Source organism: Dermacentor andersoni, chromosome 1, assembly GCF_023375885.2.
Source record: "Dermacentor andersoni chromosome 1, qqDerAnde1_hic_scaffold, whole genome shotgun sequence".
In the NCBI taxonomy this organism is placed as follows: Eukaryota; Metazoa; Arthropoda; class Arachnida; order Ixodida; family Ixodidae; genus Dermacentor; species Dermacentor andersoni.
The window spans coordinates 218,994,540-219,013,807 of record NC_092814.1 but is presented as its reverse complement, the minus strand read 5'-3'; the positions used below and the strand labels follow the sequence as shown (position 1 = coordinate 219,013,807).

Below are 19,268 nucleotides of genomic sequence, written 5' to 3'. Positions count from 1 at the left end.
GCATGACAATCAAAGAATGTGAATGTGGAACTGCATAAAATAGGCCAAAATAGCTTGTAAATCTTTACGTTAATTAAATAGGCCACAGTTTTCTGTCTCTTATCGCCCGATTTAAGAACAGATGTCACATTTGCAGTCTTACAATCTTGCGGAATGAGGCCTGTTTCAAGGGAAAGCTTGTGAATGGTCCTTAAGTGTGGACCAATCTATCTATGGCACTCTTAAAGAGGACTACTGGAGATATTCCATCCGGGGCAATGGCTTTCTTGTATTTACATGGTATAACGGAGAATTGACACCATTATTATCGCTTTCATCGTCTGCTATCATATTGCTCTGATAAGTGTCAAGAAAAAGTGTTAACGCCCTGACTGTCTCTTGTGAAAATACTGACTGAAAGCACTTGTTAAAGCTTTCCGTCCGTGCACAAACAAAGCTCCCCATCCCCCAGCACCACCATCACGCCTAAAAAGAGAATTTAAAAAACTCGTAAATTTTCAATCTTGTTTTTTGATGCTTTTTATGTTTAGCCTTGAGGTTTGACGCACACTCTTGTTTGTGTCCGGTTATATGCTTGCTACCTTCTTTTGCCCCTGTTGCCGCTTTTCTTTTTCTTTTCTGTTTGTTAGTTTTATGGGGCTTTGCTTGTCTGCGCACGTGCACTGTCAAGACGTGGACGTTCTACCGCTTCTCATGGCGGTCGGCATGCAGTTAGATCTACGTAGAATGTTTACATGTGCCTTTCATATGCGCTTCGTGCACGTCCAATAAAAACTTCAGTTGCTGGTCTGCGTGTGTGGTGTTGACGCTTCTTTGTTCTGGATGTAAGTTATTCCGGCCTGTACGCTACATTATCGGCATCTCATTTCTCTCTCTTAGGTCAACGGTTAGAGTCATGGGACAAGTTTTGGAATTTCCCTTAAATCCCTGTTTCAAACCGACGGCATAACCCCTGTTTTTGGCGAACGCTGGGGAGGCGAAAGCTCGATTGCGAACCCAGTAAATGCTTTAGAGTTTGAAAGAAGCACAGTGTTGTTAATATAACTATATTCGAACGAGAAAGTTGACGTACATCTCATTGGTAGATGCTGTTTTCTTGAGTGCACAGCTGAGACAACATAGCTGAGATTATACATATAAGAAAGAAGGAAAAAATCTACTGGAAATCGGTGCCCCTGTAAAGGCTACAACGCAAGGCCGCGGGCAGACAAACTGCCCGTATCGAGCGACAGATCATAAAATCAAGGCTTCCTACTACTCGCCGGAACGCCTTCACACGGAAGCCGTATCGCATCTTAGATTCTAACCTCGAGATTATTGGTTATTTTTGAAATCACACGCTGGCATCATTAGGCGACCCGAGGAACTCGGCCCGGTCTTCTGCGCTCGCCAGCCTATACACTGCAACACTAATCTGCGCGTACAAACGACATTTGCATTAGGATTTTGCAACGTGGCCTCCGCCACTATGTATTGGGATTTTGCAACATAGCGTGCGCCACTACGCTCACAGCACATGTAATACAACGGGGAGCAAGCGACTCGATCGACTTAACCTGCTCGTATACTCGATCACAAGGTTCGCTACGTGCTATGCCAAGTCGTTACGTAAAACGTAAAAAGAAAAAAAAAGCATAAGGGAAGCACTACTACCACAATGGAGACTTTGGTTGCATGAACGAATCTTTAGAGCACGCGAGCATTTCGCGTATTGCTAGGTGGCTGTTTCGGACTTACGGTTAATTTTAGGATATGCCATTTTGTATTTAAAGGTCTTAACCTACCTCCTCAAGCTTTAGCTTAGATCAGCCGCTGGTCGGGTTCACGTCAATGGGCTCATCTGTGGTTTAACACAAGCTGTCGTTCAATAAAAAGAAATGACGAGTATCGTAGTTTGAATTTGAACCAGAGTCCTCAGGCAGAATAGTCCGATGCTCTAATCATTAGGTCACAGGCCCATTACTTATTGCCTGTTTATTCTCGCAAAAAACACCTTTGCGTGCGTTTGCACTTTGTAACGTACCTCTCTCTCCTTCTCTCCCTCTGTCCTTCCCTCTCTTGCCGTACGAGGATCTCAGACAATTGGATTGCTCTTAAAGCGAAGGTGCGAATTCCTCATAAGCGTGCGAATTCCTCATTAATCCAACCCTTTTCCTTACATAGCAAGGTTGTGATCACGGTGTTTTGCGCAGTGTGTCGATGTGCGATTACCGATGGTAACGACAGTACGCTTTTTAATTTAAGGACAACAGTTTGCATAGTCATCTCGCATCTGTGTGTGTGAGAGAACTTAAAAAAGCCACAGTTTCGCCCGAAAGTCGAAGCATTGATTGCGATAGCAATTTAGTAGACAGATATACGAAGTAAGCATATTAGTTTTACCGGCCGTATAAAGTTGCAAACATTCTCGTACTAAAAAACATTAACAAGCACGGCGTCATTTGCGCACAGGTTAACATGAACACACCTCGCTCAATGACCGCGGAGACTCGCTGTCAAAATACTATAGATTGAGTAAGCGTGGCAGCAGCAGCGAGCGAATTTACCGTCGTGCTGGCACGACTGTCCGACTGATTTTTCGAAACGCGCCGAAGCGCGTTTAATATCTGTTTATGTTCATCTTCAAGTACTACACATAACGAAATGCATTTTACGCAGGTACAACACAGCAATTAAAGTTGCAATGCTGGCTTGCAACTGCTTTGCTCTGCTGCTTTTTCTAAGGTATGTGCCCACAGCTTATTAACAATGCTGTGCCCACAGCTTATTAACAATTCGCAGCCACGGGCGCTCAAAACAGGAAAGTATTCGCCTTAATGCGTAAAGCGGCACCTCTCAACACTGGTGATACTTGCACTAAAGGTCCAAAACGACGCTGAGGAGACTTAAGACACGGAGAGCCCGCGAGATGAACGACAACGGCCAAGCAATAGGAATGCAGTGGTTTCGCTAGCGACATGCTTCCTGACACAGGGCTGCGACAATAATCCGCTTAATTTGAAAGAAAATATGGTTCATTTAACCGCATAATGTCATGTTTGTTTGATGCAGTTCTCAAAATAAAAAAAAACATTAAGCACTTGAAAATAAGAACGATTATACTTGTACTTGAAACCACGCGCGCGCTCGAGGCAAGATCTGATCGCAAGATCTGACATGCAGTGAATCGTCGTGGAGCACACGAAATATACGTCTCCGTGTAGACATTTGCCGCCCGCTTTATAAAATAGTGGCAATGGGCACTTCTAAAGGGTGTAATTGCCCAAGTGATCCGCGCTTCCTTCCAATATGCTGCTTCACTGCACTGCGGTTGTCCAACTGCTAAAATGGTGTTCGCGGCTTACTAATTCCAGTGCGGACACAGCAACGGCATGCAAGCTCAAGGCAAAATATAAATTTTACTTTATCGACAAAATGTGTTGCATTCTTCATCGCGCAGGACACAGTCAAGTAAGTTTAGCGCCACATTCGAATTAGGAGTCTCAGCGATACCCACGATGATGTCACGATCGTCTTCGCCAATCACAGCCCACCATCCACTCCCCGGCGTCCCCCGCGACCACTGCTGCTCGTTTTTGCTCAGTTAACGCGACTTGCGGTGATTTATGGCCTGCTAAACAGCGATTTTCGTATTCAGGGAGTGAATAACTATAATAACTCGCTGCGAGCTTACATATTTTGAAAGGTAAAGTGAATGAAAAGACGAATTAACCAGTGGGGAGCCGCACCAACATTTTCCGCATTATACGTGCGATGCTGTACCAATTGAACTATGGTGGCTGGTATCCACCAGTCGACTTTTTAATGCTGACGCATTAAAACGCTCATGCGAAAGAAGACTCGTCTGTCGGCTTGTGTAAAAGAAGGAGAGAGGAGTGGAGAGGAGGCCTACACAGGTGAAAGAGAGGGGGCACCTCACGGAGCCGGCGTGCGCAGCGCGGTTGAGTGCTGTGTCCCATAGTTGGCGCTCGGCCGTCTGCAGATGCACTTCGCTCCCGGGCAAGTCCCGTCACGTGTCGAGCGTTCCGATAGTCGCGTTAGTGGCTGCATTTGTGTTCTGTGTGCTCTATAGTTAAATGTAACGATGGTCGCCGTGTTTTCTACGAGGGAAAACTACAGGCGAAACTACACGTGTACATGCCGGTGTGCGAAACTCGCCACGGCGCGCCTTACGTTTACCGCGCCTAGCGAGGAATGGCGGTTTAAATCTACACGAGGCATGCGGTAACGCGCGTCCACTTCGCTCACTGACAGCCGTTTCTTTAGAAACATCGTTTAATACTTCGTTCCTTTGCTATCGACAGCTCTTCAAAATGCTGAACTAATAATAAACAATATTGTTTTATTTTTAAGGTCATCACATCAGCGCAAAACGTAAAGAAAAAGCGCTTTCTAGAATGGCAGAAATCTGCCTCAGTGAAAAAAAAAATTAAATTATGGGGTTTTACGTGCCAAAGCCACTTTCTGATTATGAGGCACGCCGTAGTGGAGGAATCCGGAAATTTCGACCACCTGGGGTTCTTTAACGTGCACCTAAATCTAAGTACACGGGTGTTTTCGCATTTCGCCCCCAACAAAATGCGAGCGCTGTGGCCGGGATTCGATCCCGCGACCTCATACTCAGCAACTTAACACCATATATCCACTGAGCAACCACGGCGGGTTGCCTTAGTGAGTGTTGATTGTACCATGCCGTAGCTGCGTAGCTGGGTGCAGGAAAATGCCAGGCAGCCTAGCATAGATAGCTGTCTGGAACAGATATTTGTGCACGCGTCGCGCTTGGACATGCACGGTCTGCCCCGCATCACAGGCACGTACCCAGGATTTTTTTTTTCGGGGGGGGGGGGGCGGCACCTTTACTAGCACAAATGTGAATAACACCCACCATTCGCCATAAAAATGCGCGAACCCACGAAAGAAAAATGAAATAAGGTGTATTTTACAGGTACGCCTTTGCGATAAAACCTCTCCTTTACTTGGCAAACAAAGAACCACGTCTAATGGACTCGCGCAGGAGAGAAGCGCCAGAAGAACACTGCCAAGAACAAGTAAAAAAGCGAAAGTGTAAAATAAAGATCCGTGCAAATAAATAAAGAAATAAGACTTTAGTGGAATAAATCTTAAGAAAACAGCAGTTGGCAACAAAGGCACACGGAGCGCGCAGAGTTGTGTTACTCCGCCAGCTAATCACAGAAGCAAACAAAATCGTCGTCATGCGGCCTTGTCAAAATGGCGTCGTACTTGATACCTCCGGAGCGTCTGCTGTTCTTGAAGAGTCTTTTCATCGGCGGAAGCAATGAGCTGTGCAACAGACATGGACAAAATGTGTGGAGTCTGAGCATTTCAATCTTCAAAAATCTGCGGTGCAGTTCATTTCAGGGCTGAACCCGTTTTACTCATGAAACTTCACTGTCAACTGAAGTGAAACTTCACAACAAATAGTTGTAGCGAAGCAAGCATGTTATTTCACTTCAATAAAGAATTAGGCATTCGCCATTCCACTATACTAGGCGAGGCAAAAGGTATAAAATTACGCACTAATAATTTTATTTTTGTAGTTACCGCCTCATTTCGGTAAGAGAAAAAGTTTGAAGTACGAATTATTTGCAGCCTCGCGGAGGAACAGTGGCTGGCGGTTATGAGGGCGTGGGCGGGGCTTCATTGCAGATTTAAGTTGTATCAGACTATAGTAGCGTTTTTTGAATTAGCTCTGGAAGAATTATACAGCAATATATATTTGCCTAACAATCACAGTTCTTTTGCATCCCTCGTTTACTGCTCTAACAAGTTAAGTGCCACAACCCACTCGTATTGTTATTTGGGAAGTTACGTGACGATGTGTGGCCGCCAGTCCCGTACAACCGCGTATAGCGCAGGAAGCTGCGATTCTATACGTACTGCGCCCACCGCGGAAGGTTAGAAAAACACCTACATAAGCACAGCAGAGAAGTGGCTACGTTAGGCGGCTCGGATGATAACTGTAGAAGCGGCATTCAGAACACACGGAATTGTCCTCCACTTCTGGCGGCGTTTTCCCTACTTCCTTTTTAAATAAAAAGATGTTGATCCATAAATATTTTCATAAACAACGGTTACATTTATTAATTTTCGCTTTTCCTTCCTGTTTGGCTGTTGCATTGGCTCTCTCCCTTAGTAGATCGCTTAATTTCTCAAACCCTTGCGAATCTTGTTTTCAGTTGGCAATTTTGCACGAAAAGAGCTGTACAAGTAGGAGAAAACCAGACGAGTTAACGGGTGACAGTCATATTGCCTGTGAGTTTAAGGGTTAATGCAGGGTTTGATGATGGACGCTGTCTGGCATTATTTTATTTTCCACCTTATCTAACCCATATCATGGGTCAGGGGCGTAGCCAGGGGAGGGGGGGGGGGGGCTGAAGCCCCCCATAGCCCCCCCCCCCCCCCCCCGAAATATTTTGATTCTGAATCTTGTCTAAAATGTCTTTTTCACACTCGGAAAGACATTTCAGCTCGAACATTGCAAACTCGGGCCGGATTTCGCGGCAATGCCCATGCACCGGTAGTCACATAACGTAAGGAGCCCCAGCCGAGCACAAAGTTTCAAGGGCGTTTTGATGGCGAACTGGCTCGTTGCTTCATCTCGCGGAGGCCGCATAATCTACGGAGCGCATCGATTTCAATTGCAAAACATCATGGGTATAAAGTTCTAATAAACAATTGATGTGAAAGGCGCATTGACATTTCCAAAGTCGTGCTTTAGATTTTCAATTCCGGAACTTTTTAGGTTTAATGTTGTTATAAACATTTGACGCCAAAGGTACAATAACTTTTCAAAAGTCGTACATCGGACCATACAATGAGACAAGCAAAATCAACACACTATCAGACAAGTTGACAAAGCACGCAGCGAGGTCCAATGAGCCGAAGCGTTGTGGTGGTTCATTTGTGCCACCATGTCACAGAAAAGAATATCAACGTTCTTTTCACCTGCGCCAAAGCATCCATGTCAAGACACTAAAGTAAGCAAAGATAACTACGTCCTTATTTATTTTTCTACTTTGACCTTTATTCGCGCGGACAAATTGAACCTCTTCAATTTTCTTGTTCTCGCTGCCCACGTGCTGCCAGAGCCAGCCAGAGCACATGCGTTTTTCTCGTGTTGTACCGACCACCGCGCGGCGCACTACGGTGCGCGTTAGTGTTTCTCTGGCCGAATGAATTTTCCCCTGGCAGAGTTTTGGAGACATTCTGGCTAGCAGACGAGAACAAGAAACAGAAACAATGGTCGCTCGCCGCCATCAGTGTGGGGACTCGACGTATTGCAACGCGTTCGCTTGAGCGCAACCTCTCCGGAAAGTCTTGTCTCGCCGGTGTAGGATACCGAGCAGTATGTGTATGGTTTCTCTGGGGACCAAGCATCTCACGTTTTCTTCGATATTCCTTCGATAGCCACATTAGGTGCTCAAAGTAGGTATTCGATTGTAGCCAACACGCTTTCTTTCGCGTTTTTTTTTTCATTTCGGTGCCCCCGCCCCACAAAAGAAAAAAAAAAGACATTGTTGCGGCGCAGCGAATTGCCGCATGGTGAAAGTACGATTTCGTTACTTCTTTTGTGGAAATAAAGGGCCACGGTACGCTTCAATTCCCAGATACTCTTATTATATTATTGCAATAGCAATTATATGGACACTTCAGGCGCATTCCAGCCGTCGCCATCGCCCTCATGTTCCGTATGAAGTCCAAGGGCTATAACATCATGACCGTGCGCCGCATGCTCCATGTGCGAGTGAAAGCGTGGGGGGGGCATGGGTGAGCCGACGATGGTGGCTTAGTCTTGTGCGCGCAAGGGAGAAAAGCGGGGAGGAAGCTCGCCGCCTTCGGCTGCGCGCGATACATCGGGGGGAGCGAAGGGCGGGGGATGGGGGGGGGGGGGGGGGGGGGCTTAGGATTCTGTGACCTGTGATTGTGTGATTGCCCAAGATAATTATTTGCCTTGTTTGGCGCATTATATACAGTGACTTTTTCTTAGCTACGTAGATTTTTTGGAGACTTATACGTACATTTAAATATCTTGTTGCGAGTTTTTGTGTATACGTGCAGTGAACTTTGTTTCAAGGGACGCTTTTTTGCCCCAAGCTGCATCTTCGCATTTGTATATTCCATTGTATCTTCGCAATTCTGATGTACGAAGGCGAGTCAGTTACCTATGAAGCATGCGCATAGCATACAGGCATCTCTCATTTACAAAAGTGACACGCAGGTGTGAGGATAAATGTTCTTTAATGCTCTGATACACTGGGTTGAATATGGTTGCGTTACCTAATGGACGCTCCAAAAGTTGAACAACGTGGTGTCGTAAGGTTTTTGACAGCTGAAGGTGTTTCTCGAAAAGAAATTAGTCGCCGTATGGCTGCCTTTTACGTTGAACATTGCATTTCATTGGCCACTGTGAAGCGTTGGAGCAAACGGTTTTAAGAAGGACGTGAAAGTTGCAAAGACGATCCAAGACCGCGCCAAAGCCACCGTGCAATCACCCTCAACGCAATTGCAAAGGTTGATGAGCTGATTAGACAAGAACGGAGGATAAGCGTCGATGAACTGGCAGAGCGTGTGAACATCAGTCACGGTTTGGTTCACACCACAATTAATGAAAATCTCAGTCATCGGCTCTTGTGTGCGCAGTGGTTGCTCAAGATTTAGAACCACCGCCAGAAGACGGAGAGGTTCGGCGCTGCCTTGACTCATATGATCTGGTATCACAATGAGGGTGACGACTTTTTGTCTGCAGTTGTCATCGGGGACGAGTCATGGTGCCACCATTACGAGCCTGAAACACGACGGCAATGCTTAGAGTGGAAACATTCGAATTCATTACCCCCAAAGAAAGCAAAGGCCGTCATTTCCGCCGGCAAGGTGCTGTTGACTTTTTTTTTTTTCGATCGTCAGGGGCCATTACTGATCGAATGTGCTAAACCTAGAGAAACTATCGAACGTTTCCGATATTGTGAAACGCCGTATCGGCTGCGTGTCACAATCAAGAACAAACGACGTGGAGAATTCAGGAATGGGGTTGCTCCACGACGATTCCCGTCCCAACGTCGTTGATGTGGTGAACACGAAACTGGCAAAGTTCAAGTGGGAGACGCTGCAACATCTGTCAAACAGCCCAGACATGTCGCCTTGAGACTTCCACAATATGGGGCAATTGAAAAAAAAAAGACAGCTCAGGGGAACCAGATTCATGTCGGACGATGACGTAAAGAAGTCAGTTACAGACTTTTTGAAGCAGCAACCCAAGGAGTTTTATGAGACGGGAATCACGCGACTCGTTAGTAAGAGGTACAAATGTCTAAATGCTCATGGAGACTACTTTTAAATAAAGTGCCCCGTTTGTCATATATTCGCAGTTGGCTCACTTTCGTTTGACTCGCCCTCGTATATTTTGCAGAACTCCTGCTTTTTCTATGTGCTGTTGCGACTATAATTTCGGTGCAATTACTCACAATACACGACCGGTGACATCTCCTCCTGGGGTGCTATGCAGGATGCGCCGAGCTTGGCGAAACTCGGGATCTTCACGAGCTCTGGCGACACCCCAAGATGAAAGCACAAATGGTACCGAGACACAGTTTATCTTTCCACAAGCCTCCAGTTTCATTGGTTTATCTAGATTCACTCTGGGTGGCTATCATTCCTTGGGCGTTGCCTTCTGGGCGGTCGACAAACAGGGGCTCACGTGATCATACCGTCGGTGCATGGTCGTGCCTTCTTTCACTTGTTTGTCGTTCCACTGAGTGCATTACACGTACAAGCGAGTTATAAAACAAATGCATTTAGTACAATATTATTAGTTAGTTTAACGTGGTTTAAAAGCATTTTAAAGCTTACAAGATGTAAACTGAATGTGTATTCGACTAATTTGTTATTTAGTACGCTTCGCATTATACCACGAGAGAACGCTGTGGTGGCGTCATCACATACATTCATCGGGCGAGCATGGCGGCTAAACATTGAAGCCCAGTGTAAACAAACTCGTACAACGAGCTTGCAGTGCGCGTCGTAGTGATCAGGCTCGACGATGACCACTGTTTCTTGGATAGTTCTGTTCCTCCGTGAGCAATATTTCCGTGCACCCCGAAAGACTGCCAATAGCTTAGGCGATTTTACAGATCGCAACGTGCGCCTACTGTTCACGGCACAATCCTGAACAAACAACTTATCCGGTGCTGCTTCTGTGAGTGCGCTGAGTTCCTCCCCTCTGCGTGACTGCGAGTGTCACGAATATTGCATAGCGTGTGCTAAAGGAAGACAGCCGATATAGCTAAGATGCGACAAGGAGGTGGTGCCGATGATGGATCTCGCAACCAACACAGTGAAGGAGACATCGACAAACTGCAGATAAGTATATTTCTACTGTTTCATATTTAGCATAATAATAGTGCACGGATTAAGTCACTATCGTAGTAACGAACTGAATGTCCAGCAGTTTAAAAAAGGCATTGAGAACCAATGAGTGTTCGTGCTTTTACATGTACGTGGGCCCGCGAAAATATGGAAAAGATAAAGGTAACCTTCACTAACTTGGTGAGATACCAGAAATTCATCAGTGACATTCAGCCCGCAGAATCTATGGAATAGTATCTTTATCCAGGTGAAATATCAATAGCAGGTACTGATGTAAAGCAGGAAACTTATACAAAAATTTCATGGTTTGAACAGCACATGGGAGGCATTCCCGAATCGTGATCGCCACATTACCGATATCCTTGAAAAATGTTTAGAATCATTGCATTCTACCGGTTATGCAATATGGCACATAAACCTGGAGGTTAACAAAGAAACTTGAGAAGTCGAGGACTCTGCAGAAAGCGAAGTAACAAAAATTGTTGGAGATAGCATTAAGGCAGGAAGACAGTGGCGTAGTAAACCGTGGCAACTGATATGCTAGCTGAGATTAAGAAAAAAAAATGGAATCGGCGGGCAGGCCATGCACGTCTTCAATCACTCGTTGCTAATTTATAAAAGGTGATTACATAAGCGTGACAGAATGGATGTCAAGAACTGCAGCCGAGGATGGTAGAAAATTGCGTAATGGGACAAAAATATGATGTTTGTAGGCATAGGATGCAATCAGCTCGCATAAGACGGGATTGTAGGGAGCGGCATTGGTTTTGCAGTGAACAAAAATAGGTTTGTGGTGCTGACAGTAGAGACTCGTGAGGGTGCGAGGACACCTCAGCTGTTGGCACACTAGTAAACATTACAATTGGCTCTGAAAAAAACAACCCGTTATGAAAAATAAAGCAACGTTGTCCCGACAAATTGTTTTATTATGCATACACTAAAGGCTTCCACAGTTAATGGCATTTAGTACCAATAGTGCAATGAGCATTTCTATTTGTAAATATTGGTTTATATGCGGTTGATTCATTCCAACAATCCACTTTTCTTGCAGCAAAACATTCTGCTGCTGGAGGCACTCAACCACCTGGTGGCAGTAGGCGAGCGCCAGGCACGTGCTCTTGAGAGTGTGGCAAGGTCCAGAGGGCTGCTCTGCAACAGTAGGATCAGTGCCCTCACTGCTCTCCAGTCGAGCCCCCAGAACACACCTTATAAAGGAGCTTTCAGTTTATTATTTTGTTTATTATTCAAGAGCATGAATAAGATTATTGCAGTAAACATTGTGCTGTGCATATTGGGACACTTGTAACATGCACTTGGTGTCTCTTCAAAATGGGCAAAAACGTAAGACAACCTGTGCCACTCTTGGACCATGTAAATGAAAAAGACACTAATGCAGCATATACGTCATTGTGCTGTTTGTTCTTTCTATGTGCAAGAATAGAGTGGGTGTTGATTAGCCACAAGATGAATGGTGTGTGTATTTCACAATGAAAAGACAGGAAACGGCATGAGCTTAATAATGCTATCACCTATAGACTGTGCATATGAATGCAACACTCCCGGATTTAAACGTGCCATTACATGCATGTTCGATACCACATATTCTTTAACAATGTCATATATTTGCATGTACTAATTTTCACACAGCTTAAGCACATGCATAGCTCACTTGTGATGTATCCATTTCATAGGCCAAATAATTGTACACTTTGTCCTTTTGGAAGTGTCCTGCGTGGAACGCTGCCTTTTTGTCTCTGAGAATTTGAAGCTACTTTGTGGGAGACGCCACTCCCTTAACTACGGCGATGGACGTGGAGTCGCCTGGAGAAATTCCTGGTCCTTGTACGTCAACAGCGACCGCACCGAGAAAGCGGTCTAGTCGCCCGAGTGACACCTACAGCGAGGACACTGTGATCTACTCAGGAACCAGTGATGAAACCCCGGATGACAGCGACTTCGTGCCCGTAGCGAAGCACAAAGCAAAGAGAAGACTCGTCAGGACGTCTCCTTCCTCAAGTAGGGCAACTGTGATCCCGACGCGAAAGCCATCAGACCTCACCATTTTATATATGCCTGTGGCTGCTAGCGACAATCTAAACCGGATCAACCGCCAAGCCACATCTGTATCGCTCGAGGCACTTGTTCCGGGTCAGATCAAAGATATAAGGATCAACGCCCGTAAGAACATCCTCGCTATAGATGTCACAAACCGCAGCGCGCTAGACATTCTGAGCAACGTTAAGGTGCTGGATAGCATCAACGTACGCTGCTATAAACAAGACCATCACGACTCTACGGCCGGCGTTGTGTATGACGTAGATAATTCCATAAGCGATGCTGACCTGCATATACTCATCAAGCCGGCGACAGAGGGAATTGCCATATTGCAAGCCCGTCGCCTGGGACACTCGCAGTGTGTCAAGTTAACTTTCAAAGGAGACAGCCTACCGTCCCACGTCAAGGTCGGTCACTTCCGACACGTTGTACGGCCTTTTGTGCCAAAGCCGCTTCAGTGCAGGAAATGTCAAAGGATAGGGCACGTTAGTGCGGTTTGCACAAACGCTGCCGTGTGCTCACGGTGCTCTGGGTCGCACAGCTCCGACGCCTGTCGTGCAGAAAACCAAAAGTGCGCCAATTGTCAGGGCTCTCACGATGCAACTTCGAAGAATTGCCCACGTGTGAAAAATGAGGCGAAAGTCTTGAGGCAAATGGTCAGGGATGGTTCCTCGCACAGGGAGGCTGCCGCTAAGGTGCGACGTCGACGCTCACGTCGTCGGAGATCTAGGAAACCCACTGCTATTGCTAAGGATGCACCGCGTCCACTGACAGTCCAGAAACTTACGCATACAACTAGCAATAGCAGCAATGAGATTCCTCAGCAGAAAGTCTCCAATATCATTGCCTCAAGCGAGGAGTGGCCGCCATTGCCACGGCTAGATCCACCAGCGGAGCGACAAGATGTAGCACACTCGCCGAATCATGCTTCACCTTCTGGCAGCAACCAAGACAACGACAAACAAGTTGTCACCATGATAAGCGCCCTTATGAACACGCTACGAGCACTACTGACCGCCATACACACTCCGGCGGCTCGAGGCGCACTTCAAATACTGGATGCCCTGTATCCGGTACTGTCCGGTCTTGAGAAGCACCATGGCTGCTCCTCTACATTCGTTCCTTAGAGAAGTCAAGGAAGCGTCTATCTTCCAATGGAATGTCAGAGGCATTAAATCGCGCATTTCGGACTTTCGTCCGTTTGTTTTTAAGAACAAATTTCCAATAATCGTCCTTTGTGAACCAAACGTTGAGAGCGCCATCCGCCTATCAGGATATGAAGCTTTCATGTCTGCCACCTGTACCGACCGCAGCAAAGTCATCGTTTATATCAGATGCGATTTCACATATGTTTTACACCCAGTGGCACCTGATGACGACAATCAGTATGTGTGTTTGACTATAAAATGCAAGAACGTCGCACTCACGCTCATAGGTGCCTACATTTCACCTTCGAGTCGATTTGACAGCGCAAGGCTAAGTACAATTTTAACAGCGACACCTGGACCATGGGTTATTACCGGCGACTTCAATGCGCATCATCCGCTATGGGGAAGCTTAAAGATGGACTGTCGAGGAAGACGTGTACTATCCTTCGCGTCGGATCATGAGCTCTGCTGCCTAAATGACCTTTCTGCGGGGATTGACATACAGCAGCTGCCTGGACTTGACTTTTGTTTCAAGATGCCTCAGTGCCAGTGTGAAATGGTTCACGGACAACGAAACGCATGGTAGTGACCACGTTCCAACATATGTTAAAATCGACGGCATACGCAAGTCACACTCTACTACAGTTCTTCATCACATCGACTGGCCTAAATACACGTTGCTCATGGAGAAGAATAGCCAAGAGATCCAGGATTGTCTGCCTGGCAACATCGAGAAGCTAATTAACGCCGCTGCTCAAGAAGCCACAAGATCTTTTAGGCCTATTCCTAAATTTTCTGAATTCGAAGCAGAATTGGAGCGGCTTCGAGCAATCTGCCGTCGCGCGGAAAGAAGGTACAGGCGCACCAAGTCCATCTACGACCTAAGGGAGGCGAGACGCATACAGAAGAAGATCCAGCGTCGGATCAACTCCCTGCAGTCTCTAAGATGGAAAACCTTCTGTGATACCCTTGATCCGCATAAACCCCTCTCACATATTTGGAGAACAGTGCGTGGTCTTCGAACATCACCGCAACAACGCCACCCCTTCAAATGCCTGGCTCTCTATCAAGGTCGCAGAGAGATCGACGTAGCGGAGGACTTCTGTTTCAAGGTTGCTGGTCTACCGCCATCGTTCGCTACACGTGATCCCCGTGATGTTCCAATCTCGCGAGATTCTCGTATGGACAATTTGTTTTCCATCGAGGAGTTGCAGGCGGCGTTGGCAGCGTGCAGACGTTCCTCATCGCCTGGGCCTGACGGGGTAACATACGCAGCTCTTGGAAACCTCGGTCACACAGCCCGGCATGCATTTCTCGACGTGTACAATAATTCATGGCGTGAAGGAGAAGTTCCAGCTGCATGGAAGTCTAGCCGCCTTGTGCCTTTGCTCAAGCCAGGTATCTCCTACCTAAAAAGGAAATTAGCCATGATAACCCACGTGCTCAGATTTCTTGCGGGAAAGTCATGCGGTACGTCTGTGAGTGGGATTCTCCAACTCTATAACGCACTGTTCCTTGGTCTCCTGCGCTATAGCTTACCTGTACTGGGTGGGACCGGCAAGACCAACCTCCGTGCCCTCCAATCTGTACAAGCTCAAGCTCTGCGAATTTGCCTTGGTCTTCCCAGATGTGCGTCCACGGCAGCAACAATAGCCATCGCGCATGACCACCCCATCAACACGTATCTTCAAGTCGACACCTTAAGGATGCATATCAGGCACTTCGCCCGACTTCCATCGCATCATCTCGCCTCCCTTCCTGCCGCTCGACCTCGTTCAGCGTTTAGCAAGATTATTGCCGCCAACCATGGAACTTTACCGTCGAACTTCACGCCTGCAGCACGACCATCTCAACCGCTGTGGTGCCTCCATCCACTCCAGGCTCTTCTTGTTATTCCCGGTATCAAAAGGAAAACGGAGATGTCAACTTTCGCCCTCAAACAAACCGTGCTTTCAGTGCTACATGAACAGCACAGAGGACGCATCCACGTTTACACAGACGGTTCTGTATCCTCTAATAGTTCAGCTGGAGCAGTGGTGATTCCCGCAGAGTGCGTCACCCTCAAGTTCAAGATATCTCACATTACATCATCGACGGCTGCAGAACTCGCAGCTATCTGTGCTGCTCTGGAGTTTATTGTTCACAAATCATCACATTCATGGTCCATCTTATGTGACTCAAAGGCAGCTCTTCAGTGTCTGATGTCCCCTTTCAACCATGGACCAAATGAGCAACTAGTCGCAGACATCCGACTACTCCACCATCACGCAATCAACAAGGGACACAGCATCATCTACCAGTGGATACCGGGTCACTGTGGAATTTCTGGAAATGATAGTGCGGATGACGCTGCCCGGTCGGCTCATGATGGTGCCCAGATTACACCCATACCATTGTCAAGAACAGATGCAGCCACAAGTCTTCGCTCCCTCGCCCGCGAGCTTACACAGAATCTGTGGAACACCAGTGAATTCACGAACGCACGTCTCCACAAATTGGATCCACGTCTGCAACTCCGCCTACCACCAGGGTTGCCACGAGCGGAAGCAACACTTCTGTGCCGCCTGTGGCTCGGCGTGGCATTCACAAACTCCTGTTCATTCCGCATTGGAATGGCCGACAGCCCTACTTGTGACACCTGCGGCTGCGAGGAGACGATTGAACACCTCCTTTGTGACTGTCCCCGTTACGCAGTGCGAAGAAAAGTGCTCGTGACCGCTCTCGCAAAACTGGACAATCGCCCCTTTACAGAGGAAAAAGCTCTAGGACACTGGTCCAGACGGGCTTCGGCACTCAAGGCCTTAAGGGCTTTGTTGAAGTTTTTAAGGACATGCGAATTGTGCGACCGCCTCTGAACGTTGTAGCGCGTAGTTTCGCGTTACTGTGTCAATTTTCTTTTTTTCCATTTTTTTTCTCTTCTTCTTCTTTCTCCTTTTATTCCCTTTACCCCTTTCCCCAGCACAGGGTAGCCAGCCGGTACTTACACTGGCTAACCTCCCTGTCTTTCCTCTCCTTTGTCTCCTCTCTCCTTGTCCTTTTGTGTTGTATGAAAAGCGGCACCCTCTAGTCGGATACAACTTCACAAGACAGGAGAGACCCCGCCCAGATGACCAAAGCGCAGCAGCCGATTGCCTCCACGTCTAAAGAAATAGTCCCTCTCCAATGAGCGGGTATTAGTGCGTCCAGCGGCACGACATCAGTGTAGAGTGTGTGCCCATTGGTGCAGGCTTGTGTTCACCTGCCACTGAAGTGCAGATTCTGCGGCCTCCTAAAGTTGTATCCGACTATAGAATCACGTAATGCCTTGCACTGGTTGCATAGACTTTAGCAACTTGATAGCACACAATGATCAGGAACAGAAATCTATAAAGGCACCCAAGCAAAGCTGGCTGGCCACACTTCCATTATGAGGGGCTGTAAAAAGGTATCGCCAAATATTCCCATGACATCCTTGAAAAAGAGGTGGTGTTTGGCACTTCTTTAGAATCAAAAACCGATTACAGTGAATGTTGTGAACCACGTTAAAACAAACTGAGCTTGGTTGTCTGCACATCATGTAATGGAAGCTTGTGCTTCACATAGGAAACAAACTGCTCTGTCCAGTACAATTGTCGAGTTCGGTGTGGCACCTATTATGTCATTAGTGTCAACATCCAAATTTTCAAAGACCATTCATTCCACCATTATTCTTGTATGACGATTCTTTCAATCAGTGCTTGTATTACATGAGCAGGTGGATGTGAAAGCAAAGCTTTGTTTGCAAACCTTCAGACTTCCATAATTGTGTGGCAAGGCACTGGCATGGTGTCGAATAGCTCACACTTCCTCGGTCCAGCACCAAAGAACAAAGAAGCCCAATGCTCTATTTGAAGTTGGATCACGCAACAATTCGACGGCACACAAAGAAGAGTAACACACACAGCACAGCGTTCTGCTGTGTGTATTTCTCTTCTTTGTGTCCCATCAAATTGTTGTGCAATTCAACTTCAAGCATCTATACCAATAAAACCAGCCTTCAACCTCATCAATGCTCTAGTTATTAAGCCACAATGGCGCACATCTTTGAAATGTCCCAACACGAATTAGCTCTCCAACAAATCACCACAAGCGTAAAATTTTGCTGCACAGGTGTATGCACGTGCCATATTGTGTACCACTAAACTCGCAGGAATCGAAGGGGCAAGCATTAACCAGCCTTACTGCTGCCGTTACCATCATCATCATGACAACAATAGAACGACAGTGCTGCGTTTCAGTAAAGGAAGTGCCGGAGGGAAAGCCGTGACAGCGAGGCTTACAATAAAAATAGCAGTTACAAGACACGTTCAATGCCAAAATACGCTACATATCGCTCATCCTACTTTGGCATTGCGGCAAGCTTTTACACGTTTGAGCATGTCACAGTTTGTGTAATCATTGCTCTAAAGCAGTACAAAAGGTCTATTCCCTCTGCAATCTTTATTTTTATCATGGCGGGTTAAAGACCCACTTTTCATTGGCATCTGCACCACATTTCTCCCGATATGTAATTTTGCCTTGGTGGTTCACGACATCTTCACGCACACCGAGTTCTGCAGAGCATTGGATCTGCATTGTTCTACTGCTGAAGAATTAGAGCTCCATTATGAGACGAAAATATATGATTTGTCCATACATAATAAAGCTGCCCCCCCCCAAAAAAAAGAAAATACACTGAACCACTGGCAGGTGCACAAACAGTGAACACAGCAAACACTCTTAAGTATTTTCTTCATGCAAGCCAGCACACTAAGGTTCCCAATGCATTTTCATTTCGCCATAAATGCATAGGCACAACCGGCTTGGTGCGACATCCACATCTCGCACTGCAACGAATTGTGCAGAGAGAGAGAGAGAGATGCAAATGAGAGAAAGGCAGGGAGGTTAACCAGACTTAAAACCTCTGGTTTGCTACCCTGCACTAGGGGAAGGGAAAGGGGAAGTAAAGACGGAAAGAAGAGCGTGACAAAAATAAAAGCGTGAGAAAAAAAAATATGAAAAGGGATGAAATGGGGTCATTATAGTCTTTCTAATAGGCCACTGTCACGTAGAAAAGTCAACAAAGCCTTGACCGACTTTTGCTGCGACGACAGTTCACGTCGGCATTCCAATACTGACTGTTCTGAAAGTGGCCTGTCGTCAAGGCGTGCCAAAGTGGTCGCTAGTGACAGCCGGTGCGCGCTGTATTGAGGACAGTGGCAGAGCACGTGTTCGATGGTCTCCTCGCCGCCGCAGTGTCTGCAAGCCACGCTGTCGTCCATACCGACTCGGAAGGCGAAGGATCTTGTGTAGGCGACACCAAGCCACAGTCGGCAAAGTACTGCTGTTTCTAGTCGAGAGAGTCCAGATGGGGGTCGAAGTCGAAGGGATGGGTCCAGTCGGTGTAGACGTGTATGCTTTAAGCTTGGTGTGTTCCATAAAGTTTTGATGGCTTCATTTGCAAGCACACGAATTTTCGTTGCAGCGTCTGTTCTTGAGAATGGAATGGAGTCTTGCAAGCCCTCCTCATGTGCAGCTCGTGCTGCTGCGTCGGCAAGTTCATTGCCCATTATGCCACAGTGGCTTGGAATCCACTGCAACGTGATTTCGTGTCCTTGCTCGACGAGGTGGTGAAGCAGCAGTCTGATTTCTAGAACTAGTTGTTCGTGGGGTCCTCGGCGTAAG

At 46.8% G+C, this 19,268-nt stretch overlaps 1 long non-coding RNA gene across 1 annotated transcript; it reads right to left on the bottom strand.

The window, feature by feature from the left end:
* Positions 1-10,621: 10,621 nt before the first annotated feature.
* LOC140215292 (uncharacterized) lies at positions 10,622-17,571 on the bottom strand. The gene is made up of 2 exons (XR_011892249.1): positions 17,352-17,571; positions 10,622-11,532 (listed from the first exon to the last, which is right to left on the bottom strand). It is a non-coding gene; the product is annotated as an uncharacterized lncRNA (long non-coding RNA).
* Positions 17,572-19,268: the final 1,697 nt, after the last annotated feature.